This window comes from Chlamydotis macqueenii, chromosome 4, assembly GCF_036417535.1.
Source record: "Chlamydotis macqueenii isolate bChlMac1 chromosome 4, bChlMac1.mat, whole genome shotgun sequence".
Lineage (NCBI taxonomy): Eukaryota > Metazoa > Chordata > Aves > Otidiformes > Otididae > Chlamydotis > Chlamydotis macqueenii.
This window is the reverse complement of record NC_141559.1, coordinates 60,132,966-60,138,965: the sequence shown is the minus strand read 5'-3', so window position 1 is coordinate 60,138,965 and position 6,000 is coordinate 60,132,966.

Sequence of the window (6,000 nt, the reverse complement as noted above, 5' to 3'; positions counted from 1 at the left end):
AAACCTCACTGATGGACAGATTTACCCACAAACAATTCCACAAGTGATCTCCTAATTAATACCTTGTTCAAAATAGGATATCCCTGTCCAAACGTGCTCCTTCGCAAAGTATGTAAAGTGCCAGTTCCTCATTTCTATTTATTTCCTTCCTCCTCCTCAGCTCTGTAGGTCACAGTATATTAACCTTGCATTTGATATGCACATAAGCCATGTGCAAGACAGATCAATTTTCAAACAGATGCAGACAAAACAATACAGGTACACTCTAAATTAATAATCTGCAATTAGTATGGTAGATAGCTCTGAACTAGCTATTAGCAACACAGAGCTCAGCACGGCTGCCAAAGCCTGCTCAGGTAGTACAAGTCAGCTTGCCAAAGCTGTGTTGTGACAGAACTGGGCTGTTATTCATCTCCCACCTCCAATGTGCTGAACGATGCATCCCCATTATGGTTCCAGCCAGGACCACAAGTCCAGGTACTTACAAGTTAATCCATGCAAGGTCAAAGAGGATTACTACTTCAGCTCCAGATTAGATTAACAAGATTAACTGACATGGCTCCAAGATATCTCAAATCCTACCTAAAGAGATCTCCTTTGATTTATTTGGAGGCCCTGGTAGGATTGCACATGAGACCCATTGCGTCAAGTCCGTTCTTGTTTCCAAATTCATTTCTCACATAAAGGTGTCAGTTCACAACTGACAAACCATACATGCTTTGGTAATCACCTGTCTTCAGTCTTAATCATAAAAGCAAATCAAATACAGTATCCTTCAACTCAAAAGCTGTCTCATTTAAGCTTATAGGTTTCCGTCCAGACAGGAGTATTCTCTATTAATCTTCCAGCAGCTTCAGAACATTAAAGAAAATAACCTGCCTGCACACCTGTTAGACAGCAGCATCAGCTGCTGAGGTTCTGACTCCCTGGCACAGGCACAAGCAGCTTTAGGTGTATGGCTTCAAGACTCAGGATCACTCCCCCTACAGTGAGTGCACTAACATGTATGGCATGAAGTGGTCATTTCATTCATAACACATCCTTGACTCAAGCCATCGTATCTCCCAAGGGGAAGAAAAACTAAACCAGCATGCTTAAAATTTTACTCTCAACATCCGTAACAAGTGCTTAGAAGATAGAAAGAGTAAGCCTTAGAGCCCAAATCAATTGAAATTTAACAAAGGAGAGCAGTCTCAGAAAACTTAAGTCCCTTCAGGTTTCAGTAAAGTCAGCAGAAAGGTAAAAATCTAATTCTCCACTCACACTTGTCCCCTGCATACTAGGTTGGCAGACAACTTCAGGCTTAGACTTCAGTAGTTCCACTTCTCAGAGGACTTCCATAGATTACCTCTTTACAAGAACATAGAAAGAATGTCTAATTATGTTGGAAGGCAATTCAGCTAGAACCATCAGGAAAGAGCACATCTCAATATACCTGTATATAAATTCACAATTCCGTTTTCCCCTACCAATCACAGAAAACATCTCTCATAATACAAACTCTGGATATGCAGCACAAGTCACAGCAAGGGCAAAATGTTTATATTTGAATGCATTAGCGACATCTCCAGAAATAGAGCACAGAATTTGCATGGAAGCACAAAAGAACAGACAAGGGTGAGTACCATCTGAAATACATGTTACCTTCTTGCAAACTTCCTTCAACAGTTTACCGTTAAAATCTAAGTAGAAATTGAATATAAACTACCAATTATTGCTGTTTGAGTCTACTGTATGCAACATGTTAATTTCACTCTTAATTTAAATCTCAAAGTGCTCACATTTGCAAAAAAAAAAAAAAGTGCATTTATCCACTCAAAAATACTGTCTTAGCAGCTACAATTGTAAGGACATATGCAAAACTATTAAAAAAAAAAAAAATCGGTGAACTTCCACCACTGAACTTGGCCCACCACCAGGTAGACAAAGTCAAGATTTTAATTGCTAAAAGTGCGAGCACACCTGCTTCACTCCAGCTAGCCCAAAATCATCTTTTTGAGGACAAGGAGTAGCTTTACCCTCAGCTAGTTCACTGTTTAGCAAACACAGTAGTATATTTGAGCCAGCACAATTATACCCATCAGCACTATGGTTACTCCAGATTTATTTGCCCATTTATATCAAAACTAACACAGCCCTTAAATTTTCATGACTAGCTGCTTGTAATGAGGGCCTATTTTCTCCCTAGCTACACCACATGTCATGGGCTACCATCTGGCCCTGTAAAAGCAGCCTTACAGAGACAGAAATAAAGCAAACTTTCATAGCTTAGGCCCATAGCAAGAATAAAAGTTAAAAATAGCTTCAGGAGTAGAATAAGCAGTTTTAAAACTACTTATCCCAACATGCACATTACTTATCATTTATACAACACCCAACAGGCGCTATGCTAAAATGAGATTTTACTCTGTATTAGGTGATTGCATCTTGTACAAAATGCTTGCTAGCTACCAAAAAGCATTTGCTATTCTGTTCTGAATATCTCATTGGGTAACCACCATCAGGAGCAGTTGTTTGACATTAATATGTAGATAAGTAAAAATCTGTGTTCAAAACAATGATGACTATGATGAAAGGTCAAGTTTGACAGGCTGGAAAAAAAAAAAAAGCCTTAAGGCTCCTCTTCAAATCCAATTCGAGTTTTCTTTCAAAGGTCAATGTTGCTGTGACCTATTTCAATTTTCTTCACTAATAAGCCTCAGGAATGCTTTGAAATATTATTGTTCTAAGCATTTGGGGAAAACTTTAAAACTGATAAAAAAATTTATCACTGCATAACCAGCACAATGCAGCCTCCATAGCATGTCAGTTCTTGTGATTAGAGAGGCTTCTCTGTATCACACATTTTTGCATCAAAATTTAGAAATAGTTTCAGTCTTTCCGAGTGTTCCAAGAACACTCTATCAATATGTTCACAGTCTAATGAATATTCCCCCAAACACAAGGTGAATCTTTTTCACATAGCATTTTAAGTAACCTGATTTTTTGTTTTGGGATAAACCTATGATTTTTGTACTCCTCGTGCATACTAGTCAATGGTCATTAGAGAACTCATATAAGAGAAGTCAAGATTATACTTATCTGTGACTTTTTCCCCAGGAGGCTTCCTCAAGCATCCTGCAAAGATGACATATCCTGTCTGTTCAAGTCTACTATAACTACTGCATCAACTGGCATCACAGATAATATCCATAATTATCAACTAAAGGTACTAAATAAAGCATTTCCTAAGAATAATGAAATATGTAGGTACAGAAGACTTTTAGTTTTACTCAAATTTGTGTCAGTTTAGGAAGAACTACACAAACTGACTATATGAAGCTCATTTCTCCTTCCTATTGTAAGTAACTCCATGTTTCAGTTTAGATCTTGGGATCCTGCCTGATTAAAGTTGAACTACTTTTATTTCAGTTAATCCACACTGCATTAAAAGCACTCCAAAGTCATTGATTGTCATGAAATGCTTTGCAGTAAAGATAGGAAGAGGTGGAAAGATACAGCAGGCATGCAAGAAGAAACTAAATCCTTCCCTGGAAACATATTAAACAGAAGTAGAGTCTAACATTTTCCCCTCGCACAAATCCTACTTAGAAAGAGATCTAGACTAGGCAGTGTTCCTATCCAGTTATTTGTTTTGGAAGTACAATAATTTACAGGTATAGTTACAGAAAGATACGAGTTAGGGAGCTTGCATGTCACCTGCCTTAATAAAAAAAAAAAAATAAATCTAAATAAGATAGCTACATACATTTCTCTACCCTGACCAAAGAAAACCCAACAAAAATACTTCCATGGCAGGTGCCTCCAGAAAGGCCTAACATTTTCTACTTTCTTCTGAAGTTCAAAAATCATACAAATAACATTTTATTGAAAAAAATCTTGGGGCAGAGGGGAAACATCATGATATAATATTATCTTTCTGTATTAATTACCTTCTGTTTTGGTTTTGGTTGAGGGGTTGCAGGGGGGCCTAAGGTGGTAGCTTCTCTAAGAAGCTGCCAGAAGTTTCCCCTTTGTTCAGTGGACTCGGCCGAACCAATTGGTAGCAGAATGTTGCCTGATAACACTTCTGTGATAGTGTATTTAAAAAGAAGAAAAAAATAGAAAAAAAAAAAATTAAAAAAAGATGCAAAGAAGGTGGAGCAGGGGCAGAAAGGGGGAGGTGCGGGCCTTGCAGGCCTCACCCTCTAGCCTCTCACCAGGCGGCTGACTGGGCCGGGCTTGGCCCGGCCTGGCTGCAAGAAGTGGAGAGGAAATGAGATGTGAATGAGATGTAAAAAGAATCCTGAGAGGCATCTGCCAACCTGTTGTGAAGAACTTTTCTTGTGAGAGGAACAGCTGCAGATGCCAAGGTCAGTGAAGAAGGAGGGGGAGGAGTAATGCAGCTCCTGGCCCACATTCCCCTGCAGCCTGTGCTGAAGATCATGGTGGAGCAGGCTGTCCCCCTGCAGCCCATGGAGGTCCACAGAGGAGCAGAGATCCACCTGCAGCCTGTGGAGGATCCCACATCGGGACAGGTGGATGCCTGAAGGAGCCTGTGGTGGGCCCATGCTGGAGCAGCCATTCCTGAGGGACTGCACCCCGTGGAAAAATGACCCCATGCTGGAGCAGTTCACAAAGGACTGTAGCCTGTGGGAGAGACCCCAGGATAGAGCAGGGGAACCCAGGTGTAAGCCTCTGAGTGAGCAAACAGGATAAGAACAGCACTCACACTAAAGAGGGGCTTACCATGCTTATCTTGGAGGAAAACTAGCCTTCAATACAAAGTAAAACATGCTAAATTGAGAGAACAGCCAGAGAGAAGTACACAACATTTTAATTTCTGCAGTCAAGTGGGGATAATTGCTGGTCAGCACAACTCAGTAGTCTCTGACTGTGTTGAAAACCAAGCAAGTCTTCCTCTCCCCTCACCTTCTCCACCTGCTGAAGGACCTGTTCTCTTTTCAGCCACATGCAAAGGGGCTGTGAGCGTACCACAGAGTCAAATTCACTTACACACTTAATGACATCCAAGGTCACCTCACCATGCTAGAAGCAAACGAGTATGCATGGGGTCTGCATACAGAAGAGGAGGAGATTGTTCAGTACCCCACAATTTACAAATATTCCCAATCATTAAAGGAGACCATTATGCACATTAGCAAAAAGCATCTACACAGGAGAGCCTATTCAAATGTGACTACAGCATTAGGGCTCCAGTTGTTCTAAAGAAAAAAACAAACAAAAACAAACAAACACAAAAAAAACCCCACACCACAAACCACAGATATTTCTCAGACTGAATTGCACACTTTTGCATAGACTCCTCTTTCCAAATCTGAGCAATACCTCTAGCACTGCCACTTGACAAAGGTATTAGATATGCAGTTGTGTGACCCTTTTTACTAATAATAACTGTTTTACAAAACCTATAACACAGGAAAGCACTTCCTCAGCCTTTGCACATTCCCTTTTTAAGACAGCCATGCAATATTCCTTGCATTACAGAGTAAGTTCATTTCAAGTGGGAAATCATTAAAACTAAAACTTTACCCAGGAACACCTTTATAGGCCTCCACTCTGCCCTCCTTCCTATTTTATTTCCATGGAAGACTCCTCTTTGCAAGCCAGTAGATCACACCTACTTTATCACAGATAAGCTACAGCTTCTTTTCTCATGCAGCTGCACACCTAATAACATTTTTCTCCAATTTATTTTAATGGAATCATGTGCTCCCTCTCAGTTTATATAAAAGGGAGCAACATTGATGGGGTACCTCTCCTACATCCAGGACTAAAAGTGAGAACATGCTGAAGTGTATTACAACAACATAAATACACCCATACCTTCAGGATCTCCCTGTCCTTTTAATCACTTTTTCTAATCCTGCCTCTTAGAGCTTTTCTCAATAAGAAACCCACAGCCCCTTCCTAGGAACTTTTGTCTGCCTTTATTCTTCCCTAGTTCCTAGAAAAGTGAGCTGCTACCTACCCTTTTCTCCTTCAATGTCCAGGTAACAA